The following is a 25,126-nucleotide window of genomic DNA, read 5'->3' as shown; positions in this document are numbered from 1 at the left end:
TCAACCACCGCCTCCCTGTCGCAGGCTCTCACTACCTAACCTTCTTCTCCCCAGTTACTCGGCACTACACTCTCCTGCCTGACCATTATTCATCCTTTATGACTTAGCCTCCACTTGAAATACTGACTTGATACCCCGGAGCTCCATGAGATGCCCTTCCTCTGCACCCCCAGGACTCGTTCCTAACTCCCTACTGGTGGGGTTTATAAGGAGCTGGAAATAATTACCACGTGATCTCCATTCCTAGACTGTGAGCTGAGAATGAAGATTCTAGGTGTTCTAAGCACTCACACGGCACTTCAGAAAAGTGGTTTGAACTAGTGATCAAATGAATGAAAGGCACGATGCTCAGCAATATAGAGTTTAGAGTCTGGGGAGAAAAGAACTACAGATGCCCTTCTTGATATCGCACACTTTATAACCGAGATAAACTTGCCACAGAGTTCTTCTAGTCAAACATCAACCAGTATTAAAATGAAGTCAACTCTTGTGTGTTCCTATAAGAAGAGGATGTTAGTTCACGATAGCCTAGCAAGTATGTGGTTTAAAAATTTGTTAAATGAGTAAATGAGTGAATGAATTCAAGTCCAGTTGTTATCAATGTTTTCCCCATTAGAATCTTTATCTAAACTATCAACTAGCTAATTTTTAAATATTCTTTTGCTACTAGATTCATTAATAACAGTATTATGACCCAAAGACTGAAGGCTACAGTGGAAGAATTATCCAGATGCTTGATGTTTCATGAATCACCTATGATTCTATGACCAAATGAGAACACTGACTCTAAATCAATCCATCTAGTAGAAAGTGAGCACGCGCGCACACACACACACAAAGGAAAAACTCAAAAATCTAGCTTAGCCAGTCACAAACATGTTTTTCAATTAAAATTTTCTTAGAATTTTGTCACTTTACAGATGCATTTATTTGGTCCTTAAAGGACAATGAGAGATTACCTACAGATTCATTTTATAGACGAGGATGCTGCTGCTGCTGCTAAGTCGCTTCAGTCGTGTCCAACTCTGTGTGACCCCATAGACAGCAGCCCACCAGGCTCCCCCGTCCCTAGGATTCTCCAGGCAAGAACACTGGAGTGGGTTGCCATTTCCTTCTCCAATGCATGAAAGTGAAAAGTGAAAGTGAAGTCGCTCAGTCGTGTCTGACTCTAGCGACCCCATGGACTGTAGCCTACCAGGCTCCTCCATCCATGGGATTTTCCAGGCAAAAGTACTAGAGTGGGTTGCCATTTCCTTCTCCAATGCATGAAAGTGAAAAGTGAAAGTGAAGTCGCGCAGTCATGTCCGACTTTTAGTGACCCCATGGACTGCAGCCTACCAGGCTCCTCCGTCCATGGGATTTTCCAGGCAAGAGTACTGGAGTGGGGGTGCCATTGCCAGAAGAGGATACCAGCTCCTAGAAAGGTTAATTGACCAAAATTACCAAGCTAACTGGATTATCTACTAGTCCTGAAGTTCTCTCAGCTATAAGGCATAATCGTGTAAACCACAAATGTGTATTAGCAGTGAAAAGAAAGTGAAAGTAGCTCAGTCCAACTCTTCGCGACCCCATGGAATAGTCCATGGAATTGTCCAGGCCAGAATACTGGAGTGGGTAGCCTATCTGTTCTCCAGGAGATCTTCCCAACCCAGAAATCGAACCCAGGTCTCCTTCGTTGCAGGCGGATTTTTCACCAGCTGAGCTACTAGGGAAGTCCTAGGTGACACCCCAAAATGGACATCTGTTGCATGTGGACAGACACTTCATGCATCTGGGATTTTAGCAATCCTGAGGAAGGCCAGAGGGGAAGGATTTCTAATTATTACAGAGACTTATACCGGATCTCTGTCAAGTTCTTCTTGGATATGCTTAACTCAACAAGCATTTATTAAATACCTACCATGAGCACACTGAGTTACAAAAATAAAGGCAATGAGATTAATCCAGGCAGGGATATCTAAGAAATCTTCAGGGAAGAATGGTATTTAAAGAGGGATTTTGAAGGCATTCAGTATACAGTTGAAAGACACGAAAGACCTCTGCTTGGGGAGAGGATAAGGGGTGATTTCTGCTCTAAGGAGATAGTCATGGCAGCTCTTCAGCATGAGGAGGTTTTAATATGAACATATAAAACAAATGTTTACACTGATTTCCCTTCAATATCAAAATATGCTTACTGTTTTAAAAAATAAAAGATAAGTACCCTTTTCACACCATGCAGAAACGGAAGTATAAGAGCTATAGGAGCATGGTTTGTGGTTCCGTTTTTCTCAGTTCACCTGAGGAAATACCAATATACTCCCAAATCAGTAATTTGTATTATTATGTTTTCAATTAAATCAAGAAAGTCTTAATTTAAAAAATTTCTCCACTGTCAGTTTTGTAACAAATACTGCTAAGTATCTTTAAAATTTTAACCTTTCTTTTTCAGTTATATTACCTATTAACACCAAACATTTATTAATAGGTCATAAAACACTTGATACAGGATAGTCCATGGGCTTTGCTAGTTTTCTTTGCAGGTTGTAGTATAATAATTTGTCCACTAGAGGGAGATCATTTTCTTGAGGAAAATCTATTATAAACTTAAAAGTCAAAACTATTTATTTCTTAAAGATTCATGAAAACAGCCTTTAAAAAAATTTTTTTAAATCCCTTATAGGTCCATAGGAAGTGATTACCAGATATCAATAAAAACACATTAGCCTAAGAAATATTAATATTAGCTTTACAGATTGCTGCTGCTAAGTCCCGTCATTCGTGTCCGACTGTGTGACCCCATAGAGGGCAGCCCACCAGGCCCTGCCGTCCCTGGGATTCTCCAGGCAAGAATACTGGAGTGGGTTGCCATTTCCTTCTCCAACTCATGGAAGTGAAAAGAGAAAGTGAAGTCGCTCAGTTGTGTCCAACTCTTCACGCCCCCATGGACTGTAGCCTACCAGGCTCTTCCATCCATGGGATTTTCCAGGCAAGCGTACTGGAGTGGGTTGCCATTGCCTTCTTCATTTACAGATTAAAAATGACCTAAAAATGGTCACTGTTAGTAGGTATTCACTCTTACTTTTTAAAAAATGAGCTCTTTTGTAAATATTAGAACTGAGGATCTTCTCCTGGAAGAGATTAGGTTGAAAACACATCAAGGCAGTAATTCATTCAGTGGATAGCAAATTAACTGAGACTTAATTTAGGCTGAAAATATGGATGATTTCAAATAAGCTACTCATTTTTGAAATGTAACTTTATAAACAATGTCATGGTATTATTAATAAAACAAGTAGGAGATGAGGCGTAACCCTAACCTTAGATGTTGGTACCAAAGACGTCAGTTGTGAATTTGCCAAACACATTCTTTGGCAAACACTTCAATATAATGAATCTTCCTTTGACTCAATGCCAATTAGATGGAGTCCAGGGATAAGACTGGACTGCAAGGAGATCCAACCAGTCCATCCTAGAGGAAATCAGTCCTGAATATTCACTGGAAGGACTGTGCTGAAGCTGAAACTCCAATACTTTGGCCACCTGATGTGAAGAACTGACTCATTGAAAAGACCCTGATGCTTGAAAAGATTGAAGGTGGGAGGAGAAGGGGGATGACAGAGGATGAGATGGTTGGATGCCATCACCAACTCAATGGACATGAGTTTGGGTAAACTCCAGAGTTGGTGATGGACAGGGAGGCCTGGCGTGCTGCGGTTCATGGGGTCACAAAGAGTCGGACACAGCTAAGAGACTGAACTGAACTGAAGGATAAGATTAGCAGAAGTTTGGGAAAGTAAGTACAGAGGTAGGGAGAGTGAGAATATCTGAGTATAATGACGATGGTGAGAATAATAATCACAATGATAATAAAACATCTAGAACACTCTCCAGGAATTATGCTGTGTTATATATACGGTATCTCATTAAATCCCCACAATAACCCTTTGAAGTGGGCACTATATTTTCCATTTGACCAATGAGGAATCTCTGTCACAGAGAACTGACTCTATGTTAAGTGACACGTTCAAGGCCATACAGTTTGTAAGTGGGTTTTAAACTCAAGCTTTCTGATTTCAGGGCCTGGGAATGTCTCTATTGCAAAGCCTCCTGTTATTTGTTACAAAAATAGAAAAAAAAAAATCTCTTAGCTTCCTAACCTCGACAGAATTTCAAATGTTAACTCATTGAAAGTAACATTCTGATCAATTTATGGATTAAGTATGCCAAGGCTAATTCTGGGGCTTGGTCTTTATGACCCTCAGTTTTGGAATTCCAAGATCCCTATTTTCCCAGTTATGAACACAGTGGGAAGGCGCAAGAGTCTGTTACAACCCCTGTGGTAGGTTTCTTTCCAGAGTCTGAGAGCTCATTTGGAACAGGGAGGGTTGGTGAGTCTGCAGAAGGTAGAGGGGTGGTTAAGAGTTGTGACCCTGCCAGCCTGCTGCAATCAGAACTGCTGAAGGCTGTGTGCACTCGGCACTACTCATGACCATTCACTCCACTCAGGACCCTTTCTGTGGAACCTGCCAACAACAACAAAAAAACCCCAAAGAGTATACAAGCAAATTGACCAAACTGCTCCCCAGCTCTCTACATTGTTCTGAATCAGCAAAATTATTGGACTACATGTCCTGATTCACTTTCCATTTGGCCTCCTTCGCTATTCCCACACTGTGTTTCCTGACCTTGCAATCACTGGTCCACTTAGGGCCATTTCTCTCTTTTTTTGCCTGATTTTAGACCCTGCTCCTCTGGTTTATGCATTTTGCATCTCTTCTTGCCCATAATGTGGAGTCTTTCCTGAATCATGGTTCTGCTGTTTTCATGGATAAACAGCTCATCTCATGTTGCCTGGCCATCAGGACCTTATACGTGACGCTGATCCCAGGAAAGGAGCTGGATGGAGGTGAGCCACATGAAGAGTCCAGTGGGGCCGCTTCAGGGAGCCCCAGTGTAAAGATGTCCCATTTCCAAAGCAGCTCTGAAGAGCTCCAACAGGGAAGACCCTGGAGAGAACCCAGTAGCTGCTGAATGCTGGAGGGAACCCTGAAAGCCTCCACTCATGCCAGGAACATCTCAGAGCTGCTTCTGTCACTTTGTATTAACATCAAGGGTGCACTGACAACAGAGATCTTCCCACTGGGAGGTGGGGAGATAACCAAAAATATTCTAGGACATTCACTTGGGAATTAGAAAGCAAAGCAAAGCAAAGTTCAGTCGCTCAGTCATGTCCGACTCTTTGCAATCCCATGAACCACAGTATACCAGGCCTCCCTGTCCATCACCAACTCCCGGAGTCCACCCAAACTCATGTCCATTGGGTCAGTGATGCCATCCAACCATCTCATCCTCTGTTGTCCCCTTCTCCTCCTGCCCTCAATCTTTCCCAACATCAAGGTCTTTTCAAATGAGTCAGCTCTTCTCATCAGGTGGCCAAAATATTGGAGTTTCAGCTTCAACATCAGTCCTTCCAATGAACATTCAGGACTGATTTCCTTTAGGATGGACTGGTTGGATCTCCTTGCAGTCCAAGGGACTCTCAAGAGTCTTCTCCAACACCACAGTTCAAAAGCATCAATTCTTCTGCACTCAGCTTTCTTTATAGTCCAACTCTCACATCCATACATGACCACTGGAAAAACCATAGCCTTGACTAGACGGACCTTTGTTGACAAAGTAATGTCTCTGCTTTTTAATATGCTGTCTCAGTTAGAAAACATGGTCTAAATTTCAAATCATGGTTCTACCACTTTTCTAGTTGTATGCTCTTAGGCAGTTACTGTACTAAGGCTCCATTTCCTGATAAGGACAATTACAGTATCTAGTTTTAGGGCCCTATGTAATGTTTAGAAAGCATTCAGCACAGTGCCTGGCAGCTAGCACCTTCCCAATATATAGGATCTATTGTTACTTTAACTGTTATCACTCTTTTGCTTTGAGGGGGACTTTCCATCCAGACTGTTCCTGAGCATGCTGCCTTGGGAAGAACCTACTGGGGAGGGTGGGGTAGGGGAGAGAGGGAACTGAGAGCTGGAATCGACCTTGGCAATCAATGCGGTGACAGGTGCTGGAGCCAGACCGCTCTCACAACTTGAGCTGCTTTTACAACTTAGCTGTGTGTCTCCACCCGACTCTGTAATTCCAGTGTGATAACATCCGGGGAGAGGGTGGAGACTGTTGATTTTTCTCTAGATATTCCTCACTGAAGAAAAAGAACAATTTCCTGCTAGGAACGTGGAAGGCGTGGAAATCCCAACATCCTGGGTGGGGCTCCAGGCAAAAAGAATAAGCAGGAACAATCCTTCAGATACCAGGCCACTGGGTGTAGCTTGGTACCTGTACTCGCTGCACAATTACACTGCTGTTTATTTTCCTGTACCTGACTCTTTTGCATATGGTAGCCCATGTTGTTGGCTCTACGATGGAATCCATTTTGGTGCTTTACCACTCAGGATGAGGGGGCTGATTTGCCCCCAAGCTTAATGAAATATAAGCAGAGTTGGATAATTATTTAAAAATATTTTTTTCTCTCTATAATAAGTGTTTTACCCACTGTTATCAATACTACTATGAAACCTGTTTCTAATCAACACCAGTGATATTTTCCATTCAGGAATTTCTTGCAGATCGAGTACTTTCTCTGGAGTAAAGAAAATACTGCTTCTTCCAATTCCCTACCTCAATATTTACTTTTCTAGGGTTATCTATAGAGATGAGATTGTAGAAAACAGCATTTTACAGAGAGGTGCATGAATGGCAATCTTCCTCAAATCAATCCCAAAGCTCCATTTCAAATTTGTATAGGACATCATGAGAGCGCCTAGTATCCGGGACGTTAGTAAAGTAGAAAGTAAGTGACGCTGTGCATGTTACCTTGCATAATATGTATATTTGCATGAAGGATGTGTAATTTTACCCTTTGTTTTCACAGATCATTTTTTATAAACAAAGGCCTGACACAAAGGGGAAAGCTGTATGCTTCTTTATGGGTAAAAATATCAAATGATCTCAGGGAGCATAGTATTTGTTTCTGACATGCCCACGACTGAGTCACAGAGGCCAATAAAGAGAGTCAAGTTGAAAACGATGGCGTGAGTTTAATGTTTGGGTTGGAGGCCAAAAGGGACAAGCTGGACTTGCTTTGTAAGTTTTTGCCAAACGGGATGGCAAAAGGCCAATTTTTCTAAAAGGTTCAATCTAAACTTTAAAAAGCTCAAACTCAGAATTATTTTATTTGAGGTTTACAGGTGATTTATTTAAAAAAATTATTGAAGTATAGTTGATTTATGATGCTGTGTTACTTTCTGCTGTACAGCAAAGTGATGCAGTTATACATATAAATATATCCATTTTTAAAATATTCCTTTTCATTATAGTTTATCATGGCATATCATTATAGGACTCTGCTATACAGTAAGAGCTGTTGTTTTTCCATTCTATATATAAAGGTTTACATTTATTAACCCCAACCTCCCACTCCATCCCTCCCTCAAACCACTCCCTCTCCACAGCAACCACCAGTCTACTCTCTGTGTCTATGACTCTGGTTCATAGATGCTAAGTTGCTTCAGTCATGTCCGACTCTTTGCGACCCTATGGACGGAAGGCCGCTAGGCTCCTCTGTCCATGGGATTCTCAAGGCAGGAATACTGGAGTGGGCTGTCATGCTCTCCTCCAGGGGATCTTCCTGACCCAGAGATCAAACCTGCATCTCATGTCTCTTGCATTGGCAGGCAGGTTCTTTATTACTAGTACCACCTGGGAAGCTCCTGTTTCATAGACAGGCTCATTTCAATTTGTGTCATATTTTAGAATCCACATATAAGTGATATCATATGGTATTTGTCTCTGTGACTTGTTTCACTTAGTAGGATAATCTCAGCCTCTTCTATCCCTGGTTGTTCCTTGAACACATGTGAGCACTCCCTCCCCAGAGCCTTGGCATTAGCCAGAATATTCTTGACCCAGGTATCAGTCCAATGCCACCTTCATGATGAGATATTCCCAGACTCCTTTCTTGAAAATTGCCACTCTAATCTAGCCTTTCCTAGCCTTCTAGTGAGAGAAACTCTTGTATATTGTTGAAGGAAATGTTTGTTGGTATGGTCACTATGGAAAGCAGTATGGAGGTTCTTCAAGAAATTAATAGAACTACCATATGAATCATCAATTCCAATTCTGGGTATATAATATCCAAAGGAAATAAAACCACTATCTTGAAGAGGTATGTTCATTGTAGCACTATTTACAATAGTCAAGATATGGAAACAGCCTAAGAGTCCAATGACTATGGAATAGATAAAGAAATACACACACATATATGGAGTGAATATTATTCAGCTATAAAAAAGAGAAATTCTGCTGCTTATAATAACATGGATGAATTTTGAGGGCAATCACACTAAGTTAATAAGTCAGAAAGAGAAAGACAAATACTGTATGATCTGATTTATATGCATAATCTAAAAGAAGCCCACAGACAACAGAGAATAGATGAGCGATTGTTGGGGGCTGGGCTCCAAAATCACTGCAGATGGTGACTGCAGCCATGAAATTAAAAGACGCTTACTCCTTGGAAGGAAAGTTATGGCCAACCTAGATAGCATATTCAAAAGCAGAGACATTACTTTGCCAACAAAGGTCCGTCTAGTCAAGGCTATGGTTTTTCCTGTGGTCATGTATGGATGTGAGAGTTGGACTGTGAAGAAGGCTGAGCGCTGAAGAATTGATGCTTTTGAACTGTGGTGTTGGAGAAGACTCTTGAGAGTCCCTTGGACTGCAAGGAGATCCAACCAGTCCATTCTGAAGGAGATCAGTCCTGGGATTTCTTTGGAAGGAATGATGCTAAAGCTGAAACTCCAGTACTTTGGCCACCTCATGCGAAGAGTTGACTCACTGGAAAAGACTCTGATGCTGGGAGGGATTGGGGGCAGGAGGAGAAGGGGACGACAGAGGATGAGATGGCTGGATGGCATCACTGACTCGATGGACGTGAGTCTCAGTGAACTCCGGGAGTTGGTGATGGACAGGGAGGCCTGGCGTGCTGCGATTCATGGGGTCACGAAGAGTCGGACACGACTGAGCGACTGAACTGAACTGAACTGGGGGCTGGGAGAAGCGGGTAAGAGAAATGGGTAATGGTGGTTAAAGGGTAGAAACTTCCAGTAGTAAGATGAATAAGTTCAGGGATATAATGTACAACACTGTGACTATAGTTAATACAGTACAGAATTTGAAAATTGCTAAGAGAGTATATTTTTAAAGTTTTCACCACACACACAGCTGTCACTATTTGAGGTGATGGATGTGTTAAAATCTTATTGTGGTAATCATTTTGTAATATATACAATACAGAATCACTACTTGTACACTTTAGACTTACATAATGTCATATGTCAATGATATCTCAATAAAGCTGCGAAAAAATAAAGGGGCCATAAAAAAATAGGATTTGCCCCCATTTAACAGAATCTGTCTTGAACATCTTCCTGTCTGTCCTCCAGTCAGCCATGGAATCAGGAGTAGGAACCTGGTTTCATGGTACTTTGAGAGTGTTTTGAGTAAAGTAATGCCCCCCAAGTTCTAACTTTTGCAAATTTTACAAAATCTATAACTATGTGCAGTGGTTATTATGCCTGTCTTCTAGGATATAGAATGGGGCCCAGCCCGTGAAGGGCTCTAAGCTTGATCTTCATTAGCTTCCCTGTGCATTTGAGGCCATAACAGAATGGGAAAGGACAGGGAAACAATGGAATGACTGAAAATGGGGATGTGGCATCATATTTTCTTCCTAAAAGATATATTATTATTAAGGCTAATTTTTTCCCTAATTCTTTTTTTTCTTTATTTTTTTGATAGCCAAAAAGTTTCCAAAGCATACCCATACTTTTCATAACTTTGCTTGCTATACGCTTATGCTCCTTCTTCCAGATGAGTGATCCCACCAGGTAGAATGCTAGAATCACTTTGAAGGTCTGAGAAGGATCTATTTTAAACCATATGTCTCTACAGAGATCATGATTTTCTCTTTGAGAAGTGGACTTTAAAACGTGGTTCTCAATCTCATTTCTGGCTATTCACATATTTTGACTTACTAAGAATTAATTTTCAAATGGCTTAATTGGATGAATAATAATGATCAAATATTATAAGTCCTTTGTGAAAGTATCATTAAATATCATATATTAAGTAGATTAAATGTCTAGATAAGTCTATAATAACTGAAAACAAAAACTGTAATAGTTCTACCAAAATTGCCTTTAAAAATAGAATGCAAATCTGACTCTTTGCCACTATTGAATACGAAAATTTATACACCATGTTTTTCTCTGAGTCTGGATTCTCTCTCAAACAGGTCAGGAAACAATTAACCAAGCCATACTATTAAATCTATTTTGGAGAAGTGATATCACTCAGTTTCCAACCTCAATGATCCAAACAGATGGGTTTTTCCACTTTAATGAAAGTGGAAGAGAACAGGGAAGGGCTTCAGAGAGCCGTGTGGCCTGAATTAGATACCATTTCTTCAATTTCACCATGGTAGAGCAATTTTAAGAATGCTCTGATGGTTATACGCGATCAGTGCTTTCACAGTTCTTTAAAATATACCACAGAGAATAAAGACACAGATGTAAATGTCACACCAAGCAGCCTATGATTCATTGTGCTATGAACCTACTGATATTTGCTTTCCTTTGTGATTTCTTACATGAGGTGAATTATACGAGCTTGCAAATGACCCTTCAAATGTTTTAAGACATTGGGATGGACTGCCAAACAGCTGTTGGACTGATCCACTCCAACAATGATTTTGAAGAGTAAAGATATATATATATTTTTATATTTCCTTGAAATGGTTTTATAATCCTGACTAAAGACAACACAATGTTGGAAAAACATAGAATTCAACAATCAAAGCCGTGAATATGGCAAATTATGCTCGCCATCTGCCAAATTCCAGTCTCTGCTTGTTCCTAGGCAGACAAGAAGTCCTCATTTCTAGGCTTCTTCTGCAATTAGATTTGGTCATGTAAGGGATAGATATGACCAGAAATCTCACATGCCACTTCCAGGACTGGCTCAGAATTCCTCCTGAGTGCCTGGCTATGGGTTGTTCTTCCCACTTCTAGTTGGATGCTGAAGGTTCTGCAGCGACAAAGGATGGTAGGAACACAAACGAAAGGATCCTGGTCCCCAGATGACAGCAAGGAAGAGAGCTGCCCTGTTTTCCTACACACCACCCTAGATAGTTACTTGGTGAAAAATGAACTGACTTAAAAAAAAAAAAAAAAAGGCACCCCATTGAGGCCCAAGTAAAACTCTGCCTCTTTAAATTCTACTGTCTTCATACTTGATTGAGATTTTTCTCTTTAATGTTCCTTCGTTGTGCTTATTTTCATGACGTTTCTTATCATCTAGTGCTGAAGAAGTATTGGAGAATGCATTCATAGCCATTATACACAGTGGTGGTTGTTCTATAAAGAGGGAAGGTCTGGTTCTGTTTTGCATTGATGAAAATCAGGAAAGCTAGAGAGGACCAGTTGAACATGAGTCTGTCTGTGGATCAGAGACAAGGAGTTGCCTTCTCCAGGGATTTGGATCCATGCTCCACTGAAGTCAATGAGGTCTTAGAAAGATGGACTCAAACTAGGCTTGTTTTGCTTTGAATGGGACTCCAGACCAAATTGACATTCTGAATGTATACATTTCTAGGAGTATATGGACCAGAGTCTAAAAAAAAGTTCTAGAAATCTTTCATAACTTACCCAAATGTAGACTAGAACCACTCATCACTGTTCTCTAGTTCATTTGCAATGGAATCAGAGCCCACTTGGTTTTGTGTACTGGGAATGATATAGGTTGATGAAGATGCCTAGGGCCATCCTTTCTGTTCTAAACTCATAGACTAAATGCCCTTCTAGAGCCAGATAGTCTTCTCTAGAGGAGGAGAGAAAGTTACCCGGGACATTCTCTGGACTGTATGGCTTCAAACAAAATGGAGTGTTGTCTAGTTTGGGCTTCCCTTCACTGAATATCAAGGCATTTTTGCTATGAAAAATATTTCATTGTCATCCTAAAGATCAAACTCAAATGATCAAATCTGGTCAAAATTAAAATTTAAAGATCAGCAAAGTATATGAATATGCTTGGATTTGTTTTCCTTCCAACATAAGTTTAAACATCTATTCTTTTTTTATAGGGCTTCCCTGGTGGCTCAGACGGTAAAGCGTCTGTCTACAATGCGGGAGACCCAGGTTCGATCCCTGGGTTGGGAAGATCCCCTGGGGAAGGAAATGGCAATCCACTCCAGTACTACTGCCTGGAAAATCTCATGGACAGAGGAGCCTGGTAGACTACAGTCCATGGGGTCGCAAAGAGTCGGACACAACTGAGCACTTTCACTTTCTTTTTTACAGCTTAATGTATAAAACATTATAGAATTTATTTTATAAGATACCTGTTCTGTAAAGGCAAACACATTTTAAATTAGATTATCTGCCAGTGGTACTGATTTTGTACAGGACAGGCTGGAGATTCCCTGGTGACTCACACAGTAAAGAATCTGCCTGCAATGCAGCAGACCTAGGTTCAATCCCTAGGTCAGGAAGATCCTCTGGAGAAGGGAATGGCTACCTACTCCAACATTCTTTCCTGGAAAATTCCATGGATAGAGGAGCCTGGTGGGCAATAGAGTCCATGGAGTCACAAAGGGTCGGACACGACTGGGTGTCTAACACTTTCACTTTCAGGCTGGAGATTAAGGTTTATTTACATATTTACACTATGCTGATACAATGAAGTACTAAAATTTTACATGCCAGGAATCAAAACAAGTACAGTTCCTATTAGGAAATAATGTATCTGAGGATTCTGGCATGACCATCTATAGCCAGTTAGAGAAATCTTTGCTAGATTGAAAGGCTCTGCCATTACAAATGGCCTTGTTTACACTGTACTTAGAGCTTCATGTACCATTTTGGACTCCTCATTAAAAAAGCATAAGCCATTTTTTAAAAGGAGTATAAATGGGAAATAATCCAAAATGGGAGACAAGATTACACAAAATAAATTCTACAAAAATGAAAAAAAGACAACACGCAAAATTGAATAGAATCCATCCAGAAAAGAGGCCAGTTGGCACAATCAGATGATTATATATAAATTTTTGAGATCTATCACTGCATGAAAATGAAAGGAATTTTTATAGCTAAAGAAGTAAAATCCGACTTTTAAAAAATGTTTAAAAACATAGCAAAGGATCAAAAAAACAAAGCAAAGGAGGTCAGCAGTGACAGCCATGTATTTTTCTCAACTATGGACTTGGCACGTCAATAGGATTTATGAACACTATCACCAGGAATTTGGTTGTCCTGAAGGGAAAAAAAATCTTATTTTAATTTAGGAGTAGAAATTCAGTGCAACCACTATAGTACTTGTGTCTTCTCAATGCACTGCATTTCTTCCAGTGAAATGAAAAAAAGTTAAAGTGTTAGTCGCTCAGTTGTGTCCAACTCTTTGGGACCTCATTGACTGTAGCCTGCCAGGCTTCTCTCTCCATGGAATTCTCCAGGCAAGAATACTTCCCTTCTCCAGGGGATCTTCCCAACCCAGGGATCGAACCTATGTCTCCTGCATTGTAGGCAGATTCTTTACAATCTGAGCCACCAGGGAAGCCCCCAGTGGTGCCTGGCAATACTAGGTGCTTAATGAATATTTGCAGAAACAATAGAATTGTTTCTGTACCTACTTCATCACCTTCAGGATGATGATGATATCTTAAGTACAGTGTAAACAAGGCCATTTGTAATGGCACAGCCTTTCAATCTAGCAAAGATTTCTCTAACTGGCTATAGATGGTCATGCCAGAATCCTCAGATACATTATTTCCTAATAGGAACTGTACTTGTTTTGATTCCTGGCATGTAAAATTTTAGTACTTCATTGTATCAGCATAGTGTAAATACGTAAATAAACCTTAATCTCCGGCCTGAAAGTGAAAGTGTTAGACACCCAGTTGTGTCCGACCCTTTGTGACTCCATGGACTCTATTGCCCACCAGGCTCCTCTATCCATGGAATTTTCCAGGAAGAATGTTGGAGTAGGTAGCCATTCCCTTCTCCAGAGGATCTTCCTGACCTAGGGATTGAACCTAGGTCTGCTGCATTGCAGGCAGATTCTTTACTGTGTGAGTCACCAGGGAATCTCCAGCCTGTCCTGTACAAAATCAGTACCACTGGCAGATAATCTAACTTAAAATGTGTTTGCTTGTACAGAACAGGTATTTTATAAAATAAATTCTATAATTTTTTATACATTAAGCTATAAAAAGAATAGATATCAGATGTTTAAACTTATGTTGGAAGAAAAAAAATCCAAACATATTCATATACTTTGCTGATCTTTAAATTTTAATTTTGACCAGATTAAAAAAAGGGGGGGGGGCAAGAAATGCAGATACTTCTTGAAATCAAAATCAGAGTTTTTGAAAGCATTCATTCAGTTGTGTTTTTTTTTCCCCCTCTAACTTTAAAACTTAAAAAAAAAATCTTAAAATGTGATTTTACCCTTCTTTTTCTTTTCCTATAAAGTTTAGACCTAGAAATTAAATTGGACATGAGGAAAAAATCCAAACCACATGTATGCTTATTCTGTTCTTGGCTTCCTTGTACACAGCTGTCCTTTAAACTTGCAATGTAATTATGAGTTTGAATACTATGTTTGCCACTAATCCCACTAACGCACTTGGCTCTTCAGGCCACATGGAAATAATCTCTCTGGATTCCATGGGTGCTTCAGCCATTTGCCTTGTCCCTAAACTCCATCTGTGCCTCTTGATGAGCTGGACTACGATGACCCTTCCTGGGGAAACAGAAGAATCTCTCCCAAAGGCACCTCCTTCCCGTGCCTCTCCCTCCTAGCTCCTCATTGTTTCTAAAGCCTTTCCATTGTCATGGTTCAGTGAAATTCACAGGGTGACCCTGGGCAATGGGGAGGGGCGAGGAGGCTTATCTTCATTTACAAAAAGAAACCAAGACTCAGGAAGGAGGGCAATGGTTTATCCAGAGTCTCATTGATTTAAGTGACTGAATTAGGACTCAAACCAAAATCTTCTGGTCTTCCGACCAAAGACTTAAAAGGAGGATTGAACCACTGGATTAGTTTTAACTTCATAAAGGCTGAAACAAAAACACATTCTTTAATGTGCCCTATTAGAACTTACTTTGAGATATCATCTAGCTGCCTTGAGCATAATGTTCAAAATCTTTGCATAGAACATGACATTTTGCTGACATGAAGAGATGTGTTTACATTATCTCCAAATATAAAAGTATGACAAAACTTGAAAGGAATTAAAATATGGGTCCTCCACTTTGTTAACTTTGCTAATCACTCTGACCACACTGTAATGCCTTAAATGTCTGGTAAATGTTTAATAATACTTGGGAAAGATGTAGCAAACCACCTTGAGGTTAAAGTTAAACACTATACAGACTAGTTCTATGAGACAAAGAGGTTCCAAATTCATACTGAAAGAGTAGATGACAAAAAAGAAACATACTTTTCTCCAGCAAAAAGGTAACAACTGACCTTGGGCTCCAGTACTGGATTGGGAATTGCGAACCTCGATTTTGAGTTCTAACTCTGCTACTGACTAGACTGGCAAACCTCTAGACTTTTCTGGGATTTTACCAATAAAATAAAGAGATTCAAGGAGACAGTGAAGGGACTCAGCCCTACATATACATGTATCCATTTTCTCCCAAACTCCCCTCCCGTCCAGGCTGCTCTTAATCAGCTATAGTCCAATACAAAATAAAAAGTTTAATAAATAAAATTAAGAGATTGACTACCAATCATTCTCAATTACTGCTCTGCATATCACTTTGGAAAGACTTCTAAAACTACAGATTCTCAGGTCTCCTTCTGGATACTCTGAGTCAGTAATCTAGGATTGGACCCGGGAATATTTCTTTTTAAAACAGTGTTCAGGTAATTTGATGTCTTGGCAACTTAGGAAGACTAGATCTGTCTCCAAGATCTCTTTCAGCTTTAACATTGCTGATTTCAACTGCATGGCACTGAACTCAGCTCATAAATCTCCACCCTCCAGGGAAGCAGAGCCTCTAGAGCCAGTGAGGTTTTCAACGCAGCTGTCATAGCTGCTTCCTAGGTGGTGTCCTACCCACCGGTCTGCCGTGGTACTCTGTCTTCTACGCTGTTGTGGGCATTTTGTGTGTAGTTGAATGGAAGCAAGAAAGAAGGAGAAAAAGGAAGAGAGGAAGAGGAAGAAAGAAGCAGGGAAAGATGGCAACCGGAGATAACTTGATGTGGTGGGAAATTGAGATTTTTGTTACTTTCTTGAATAACTACGCTTGCCTACAACACTAGATTACAATTCTTTATCATGGCATTTGAATTAAAGTCTGGTCCCAACTCCCTCCCCAACTTCATCTCTGGCCCCTCCAAAGTTACTTTTGCCCCTGCTGTTCTAAATACACAGAGTTTATTTTACAGATAATAAAGTTTTATGGGAGCCCTACCTATTGTTACCCATGAAATCTATTTTGTTCTTTAAAGCTCCACATGGATGAACCAATGTCTAATATGCCTCCAATTCTTGCTCCTGCAATTCCAAATGTTACTCAGGTCCTCACTAAAGCAATATTTTGGAGTACTGCAACAGGCTTCAGATGCCCCTCTCCCACTATGTGAGGTTGGGAGGCTACATACACACCCCTTCCTGTAATTATTATAATAAGAATAAGATTTACAAAGTGTTTTGTTATATACCAAATATTTTTATATACATAATTTCATTTGCTCTTGATGACATTTCTATGAGATACATATTATTGTTCACCCCTATTTTATAGATGATGAAACTGTAACTCAGAGAAATTTAATAAATTGATGATTTAATGATGGAGCAGAAATTCAAATCTAGATCCTGTGAATTTCAATCTTGTGTTTTTCCTGTACTGCATGCTGAGGCATTAGAAATAGCAGGTGTTCACTAAATGAATATTAAATGTTGAGTGCCTGAATGACTGCAGAGAGCAGGCATCATGGCTCAGTGGGAACATGATGGTATTCCATGACAGAGAAGCCTGTTTGCATCTTGAATTTATCACTTGTTAGCTGGACAATGTTGAACAGCTTAATCTGCCTGAGCATCTCCTTTCTCATCTACCGCATGAGGAAATAATACTGTACGTGTGTGAGCACATGTGTGTGAACTCCGTTGCATAAAATTTGTATATGTACCTTCTCCAGTGTGTGCACAGAGCAAGTACTCATTGTATGCTGGCTTTTTACTGTGTATGAGAGGCAGTCATTCTGTCCGTTGTGTCTGAGTTCTGTGCATATGTCTACCTGGGGTGGGTATGTTTATTCCCGAGAATTTAACCTCTCATCTTCAGCGAAAAATATATACCTATGTATATATAATGGAATATTGCTCAGCCATATAAAAGAATGAAATAATGCCATTTGCAACAACACAGATAGACCTAGCGGAGATTATAATGAATGAAGTAGGCCAGACAGGGAAAGACAAATATCATATGATATCACTTACATGTGGAATCTAAAAATGTATACAAATGAACTTATATACAAAACTGAAACAGACCCACAGACATAGAAAACAAGCTTATGGCTACCAAAGTGGAAGCAGAGAGGGGAGGGATACATCAGGAGTTCACATATACACACCACTACATATAATGCAGATAACTGACAAGGGCCTCCTGCATAGCATAGGAAACACTGCTCAATGTTTTGCAATAAACTGTAAGGGAAAAATATGATTCAGAAAAAAAGAATCTAAATCACTTTGCTAAACACTTGAAACTAACACAACATTGTAAATCACCTATACTTCAATTAAAAAAAATCATTAAAAGAAATAACACATGGTCTAGGCTGTCTGGGTTCAAAACCTAATTTTCTCTCTTCTTAGCCATGTGAGCTTGGCCAAGTTAATCAACTTCTCCATGCCTCAGTTTCCCTCCATGAAATGGAGAAAATAAGTATCTAGCATAGTAGCTGTGATGTGCTCAACTGGCCTTTGTGCTTCTCAACCAAATGTACTAATAACTCTTACAAAACAGGAACAAAAGGCACACTGTAACCCTGCTATTTCTATATGGATTAGTAGATAATGGTAATCAGATGAACATCTGGACAACAGGTGAGAACTCACATTTTTTTTTTTAATAGAAAAAAGAAATGGGAGTGTGCATTTTTTATTTAAACACAATGAGATATCTGTTCTCATGGATTTATGAATGGAATAGGAAACAAAGTCCTTTGACCTTCGTAGAACAGCTCCAGTTACTGCCTTTGATGTTCTCACCTGACGTCCTGAATCTGCCTCTTCCTTTCCCCACGACACCACCAAACAGAAAGAATAGGAAGGAGATAAAGGGTGCCATCCTTTAGAAAGAGTTTTCCAGAATCAGAATTATTCCTTTTGAATGCTATGTCACAGGCTCTACTTCACCTGGAAAATCTCATACCTGTTTCACCGTAGTTAAAAATTATAATGACAAAAATATATACTACTGGTAATGTCAAAGCACATAAAGCAACATGTTATCGTCTCTTATTCTCCAGTCTTGTATATAGTAGGAAGGAAGAGCAAAGATATTTTTGACTATAGTATGGTAAGTAATGTGAGATCCATGTCCTCGGGAATCACTAGAAACCTGAGCTATTTATTGCAGAGAGAGAATCTTTGGAACGGTGGAGATTAAATAGCCTCTGGAAGGTCAGGTATTCCTGTTACCAAAATAAACACCACCTGAGCAATGTCAAAGGCTTCCCAGGTGGTAGTGTGGTAAAGAACCTGTCTGCCAATGCAAGAGACACAAAAGAGGTGGGTTTGATCCCTGGGTTGGAAAGATCCCCTGGAGAAGGAAACGGCAACCCACTCCAGTATTCCTGCCTTGAAAATTCCATGGACAGAGGAGCCTGGCAGGCTACAGTCCATGGGGTCTCAGAGTTGGCAGACTGAGTGCACGCACGCGCACACACACACACACACACACACACACACACATGAGCAATGGCAAACATGAATGAGAGTGTAACTACAGAAGAAGGCTTTTCTCCATATTCTTGCTGGGGTTCTGTTTGGTAAAGTAAAATAGGCAATTTTATAATTTCCAATTTTGGGAGCCCAGAATTAAATCTACCATGTGTGTGCTTAGTCACTCAGTCATGTATGACTCTTTGCAACCCCATGGACTGTAGCCCGCCAGGCTCCTTTGTCCAGGGGGATTCTCCAGGCTAGAATACTGGAGTGGGTTGCTATGCCCTCCTCCAGGGGATCTTTCCAACCCAGGGACTGAACCCTGGTCTCCCACATTGCAGGCATCTGGCCAACAGGGAAGCCCAAGAATCCTGGAGTGGGTAGCCTATCTCTTCTCCAGGGGAACTTCCTGATGCAGGAATTGAACCAGGATTTCCTGCACTGCAGGTGGATTCTTTACCATCTGAGCTACCGGGGAAGCCCTAAATCTACCATGCTAAGATGCTAAGTCACGTCAGTCATGTCTGACTCTGTGCGACCCCATAGACGGCAGCCCACCAGGCTCCCCCGTCCCTGGGATTCTCCAGGCAAGAATACCAGAGTGGGTTGCCATTTCCTTCTCCAATGCATGAAAGTGAAAAGTGAAAGTGAAGTCGCTCAGTCATGTCCGACTCTTAGCGACCCCATGGACTGTAGCCTACCAGGCTCCTCCGTCCATGGGATTTCCCAGGCAAGAGTACTGGAGTGGGGTGCCATTGCCTTCTCCCAAATCTACCATAAGGGGTCTAAATATCAGTGCTCTAACCATTATGTATTGTTATACTGATACTTTCTCCTGGATGCTTCAAACTTTGGCTGGTGTCCCTGGAGACAGTGTGGTCTTCAGCATCTTTCAAGCTTTAACACTGATTACTCTGATGAGACTTCTCTGCACTGGAGACTGGAGGACCTGTCAAGCTCTCCACCCTGCTCTCTGCCACTTCATCCCTGACAGAATTAGAGCTTATATTCTAGCAGCTCCCAAAGGCGAGCCCTTCCAGAGAGTCCACACAGTGGGAGATTTACTGTCCATGGGGATCCTACTGCCCTGTTCCATGGGCCTTCTTACAAGGACAACACAATAATAACAATAGACAAAAACAACAGAGGACAGACTATTCTCAGCATTTTAGATCCATTTAAAATGGATCTTAAATTTTGATTTTTATTACTATGCTAGGTAGGTTCCCAGATAGCTCAGTGGGTCAAGAATTTGACTGTGATGCAGGAGACACAGGTTTGATCCCTGGGTCAGGAAGATCCTCTGGAAAAGGGCAACTCACTCCAGTATTCTTGCCTGGAGAATCCCGTGGACAGAGGAGCCTGGTGGACTATAGTCCATAGGGTCGCAAAGAGTCAGACACCACTGAGTGACTGAGCACAGCACAACATGCTAGATTAAGAAATGGTGCTCAGAGATAAGTAACCTGCCTGAAATCCAAGTTTATATCCACTAAACTTCATGGCTTCTCTAGGATCCAGTAGTCCCTTATTAAATACTGATGCAAATGATCAAAACTAGGTTCCCCAATGCTATTTAGCTCCTCTCAAATATCATATCTTAATAGAAACAGCATGGACTTTGGAATCAGATCTGGTTGTGAAGAGGCTCAGTTCCCTGCCAGCTTTGGGACCTTAAGCAAAGCTCCTTAGACTCTCTCAGCCTGAGCTTCCACACTTGGTTTTTTTTTTTTTTCCCCCCACACTTGTTGAAAAGGGATTATAAACCACTCACATGTAGAAAACCAAAATGAGTTAATGAATATTAAAGCACCCAAGACAGTGATTTGAAGGTGATATGCATTCAATAAATGTTAATTCCCTTTTTGTTCTTTTCTACTTAAATACACTGAAATTTCCCATATTTTAATAAGATGGTTATAATTTGGCTCATTGCATTAATCTTGAGGCCAGTGAAACACTAATGAAATTAGTATTTGCAGCGCTTCCAGTGATTGAAACTAATGGCCAACATACAACCTCCTCCGTTCAGGGGGTCCGATTATATTCTTAAGGGAGGTGTTGGTATATTTACAGATTATATCATAACACAATCTTGTTATTGCTCAGATTCTAAGACTTTCCTTTTATGTGGCTGTGCCTTTGTTAGAGCAGAGAAAGGACATGACTTTGATCCTGGTTCCAAAAAAAGCAAATTTCACTACAATAAACCAATTGAAAATTCTTTACTCTTGAATAGCACATCCTACTCCATGCCAGTTTTGGCAAGATATGATAAAGCTAAATGGGGGGTGGTGGTGGTTGTGAATTTATGATTTCTTTGCCCCTGAGCCCACCAGCTTCTGAGTTTCCTGCAGTTTTCCAAGTTCTCTGGATATTTCATGAGTGACATAGATTTTATTTTAAAAGCTGGTATCAACCTGAGTTGTGCTCCTGGGAGAGATGTGGTCAGATGGCAGGGGAAGGAGTGATGCAGGTCTGGAAGCACTGGACTCTTAGCTCAAGACCTGCAGACCTTCCTGGTGAACAAACCAAATGGTTCAACTGATAACTCAAGTACAGATTCCCCACAGGTATGGAACAGACTGTTTTTACTCAGGTCATTCTAATAAATGTCCATATATGTAGCAACTAGATAGCAGAGGGTTTCAAATTTTAGATCTCAGAGACAGCAACAAGGACCTACTGTGTAGCACAGGGACTATACTCAGTATTTTGCAATACCCTATAAGAGAAAAGCGGAGAAGGCAATGGCACCCCACTCCAGTACTCCTGCCTGGAAAATCCCATGGATGGAGGAGCCTGGTGGGCTGCAGTCCATGGGGTCGCTGAGGGTCGGACAAGACTGAGCGACTTCACTTTCACTTTTCACTTTCCTGCATTGGAGAAGGAAATGGCAACCCGCTCCCGTGTTTTTGCCTGGAGAATCCCAGGGATGGGGGAGCTTGGTGAGCTGCCATCTATGGGGTCGCACAGAGTCGGACACGACTGAAGTGACTTAGCAGCTGCAGCAGCGTAAGAGAAAAGAATCTGAAAAAGAATACCTATATCTGAATCACTGTGTTGAACATCTGAAACTAACATGACACTATAAACCACAGTTCAACTTAAAAGAAAAGAGATCCTTTTAAGAATAAAATGACTTGAAAGTCTCCAGAAACGTAAGCCTTTCAAAAAGAAATATTTTTTCAAACACATCCACACACCTTTTTGGAAATAATTCCATAAAGTTCAGTATGGCCTAGTAGTTAAGCCTATGAGTTTTAGCCTAGATCCAGACAGCTTGGATTAAAACCCTTACTCTGCTGCTGCATACTTATAGGCTTTCTGCAAGATATTAAACTTCATTTTCCTTATCTTCAAAAATGGAAATAAAAACAGTACCTATTTGGTAGGACCATGATGAGGTTTAAATAAGATAAATCATGTGTAGTGGGATGATGAGTGATTTGTAAATTTTAACTGTTATTATTTTAAGGGAGTTACAGATTCTGAAAGTCTCTTTGTAGATTCCAAGTTAAGAATTTCTGCTATGAAATGGGGATAAAGTTAAAACCAGTTAAGGATAGCCCACCTACCATGAAAGCAACAAGAGGCTTTTCAAGTGAAAATATCAATAAAAGGGCATTAAACAGCGTTAAACAGCTAGGTCTGCTACCCTGCCTGACCCTGAGCAGGCAGGATGAGTCTAGCCATGGCCCCTGTTCTTTCCAAGGAGCACCAGCCTGTACCAGCCACAAGAACTTGGCAGCAATGGCTTCTCCTGCACTTGAGCAAAACAGCTTCTCGGCGGCCTGAACTTTACAAGGCTATTGTTCTATTCCTGGTGTAATCTTTATAAGATCCCAGGGGTAAGAGAGGGTGCTAAAAGGTTTTAATGAGAACACAAGTAAGTACCTACTTTAAGGGCTGACATACAATAACCTCTCAATAACTGCTGTCTCTTTCCATGGGTTAGGAGACAGAGTAACTTGACTTGACAAACTCACAGCGCTGGGAGAAATTCCGCTGACACTCAGGGGAATGGCTAAGTTATGTAGTTTAACTAAATATGACTTGAAACAACAAGGCCTGTGAGTGGAAGTTTCTTTGGGGATTATACAGAGGTTTTGCTACTGTGATGCTATTTTTCTCTTAAGACTTTTGCTTGTGCTTTAAAGTACCCTATTTAATCCAAGTAGACTCTTCAGCCAAATTAGAACTATTTGACATTGGAATATCTAGCAGCCAGTAAGTTCAGATACATTTGTCTTTCGTAGGAAGTAGCCATGAATTGAATAGTCCCTGAAGGTTCTGTATCATATTGTCTTGTCCAGAAAGACGATCTCAGAAGCAACGGGATTAAAGTACTTTAATTTCTGTATCCTCAGCACCTAACACAGTTCTGACACCATGTATAGGAATAATGACTATTTATTGAATGTATATGCTATATATAGACTTCAACATCACTTATAGAAGTCTCTCTGTTTAACACAGGTTTTATTGCTGGACCAGTGGAGGAGGAATTAACTATGCAAACAGATGCCATGGCTGATACTATGGGCAAATTATAGCTCAACAGTATTCGGGAGAACTGACTCTTCCTAATGGGGTCTCTTGAGCTGTTGAGCAGCAGAATCACCATTGTATTTGCAGCAAGACTCATCGATACTTCTCCAACTGGTCTTACCAAACTCTCTGGGTAGGTCCTGTTGCATGTGACCTCAATTCAGTTTCAATCATAGTGGTGTGAGTAGATGCAGGCGAGAGAAAAAAAAAAAAAAAAAGGAAATATCTAAGTAAACAGAATTCAGTCATGTCAAAAGGAACAACAGGGAAAATCACAATCAATAAATAATCCACTGACAATGCCATCCATTTAAAAGCATCCATTTCAATAAACCAGTGCAGGAATAATGACACAGACACGATGCCAATGACAGCGGAGCCAATGAATTACTGTTTACTGGGGATTTGTTTATGGAGGATTGTCCTAAATCCTTTCGCATAGCTTATTTTACTTCTTCCTCACAACAATCCTGGATGGAGAAAACTAGTATTTCTCTCCCCTTTTTAAAGATAAGAAAACTAAGGCAGAGAGAAGTCAAGTCAGTTACAGACTAGAGCTACTGTCAAAGCACCAACCTCAGACAAATCTTTTTTTTAATCATCATACCAATATTTCTCACTGTGTGGCCTTAGACAACTTGCCCCAGAATTAACTGGTTGCTTGTTAAATGAATAGTTCCAAGTCTTATTCAGAGCTACTGAATCAGTCTTAAGGATGAAATTCCAAGACGCCACATTTAAAAACAACACACATACAGCATTTCTGATGCACACCATACCTTGAGAATCACTGTGTAGCATGGATTTCACAGAATGCTATGGCTGCATGAATCGGAATGAATAAAATGATTCTCGTTTTGCTGTTAAGGCCCTACTTGTAAGAGTGAAAACACATCACCATATTTAAAGAAACACTGACATATTCTCTACCACCAAAAGAGGAAACTCAAGCTGTTTCTCTACTGAACTGATAACATAAATTTGACTGCCTTTGAGGCTTGGAAGATAGATTTTAGTTCTACTCTGACTTCTGTCTTGCACACAAGCCTTAATTTCCCATCTGTAAAACAAAAATGTCTGACTAGATCAAATATTATGAAAATTCATCTTTTATTAAATATCAATTACCAAATATTGTTTTTGAAAACAAACCCCATTTACTACTTTGGAAAAAGCAATTTTCCTTAAAAGGGGTTTAAAAAACCTTTTTTAATACGTTGCCATTAAAAAATGAAAGAAAAGTCAAGAAAGAAAAAAAGAAAAAAAATCTGGCAATACAGTGTGTATTGAGAGATTTATAAACATTTAAGCTCTTTGGCCTTGTAATGGTATTTCCTAGAATTTTGCTTAAGTAATTAATCACAGATGCAGATTAAGATTTCTATAACAAAGATGCTCAAAGAGCTATTATTTATTATTTATAACAGCAAAAGGCAGAAAGTTCAACTGTGTAACAGTTGAAAGAATAACTAAATAAGTTATTTTATTTTATCTAAAATGGATTCAATGCCACCATTAGGATATCAGGTTTTCCTGGAACACTAGATGATATGGGAA

At 40.3% G+C, this 25,126-nt stretch overlaps 1 protein-coding gene across 17 annotated transcripts in view; it reads right to left on the bottom strand.

Annotated features, from left to right (window-relative positions):
- The window catches only part of PDE4D (phosphodiesterase 4D), a 1,672,581-nt gene that overhangs the window by 239,159 nt on the left and 1,408,296 nt on the right, over positions 1–25,126 (bottom strand). The gene's annotated exons all lie outside the window — the stretch shown is intronic.

Source organism: Bubalus bubalis, chromosome 19 (assembly GCF_019923935.1).
Source record: "Bubalus bubalis isolate 160015118507 breed Murrah chromosome 19, NDDB_SH_1, whole genome shotgun sequence".
Lineage (NCBI taxonomy): Eukaryota > Metazoa > Chordata > Mammalia > Artiodactyla > Bovidae > Bubalus > Bubalus bubalis.
The sequence above is the reverse complement of the archived record's forward strand: the minus strand, read 5'-3'. Positions and strand labels throughout refer to the sequence as shown.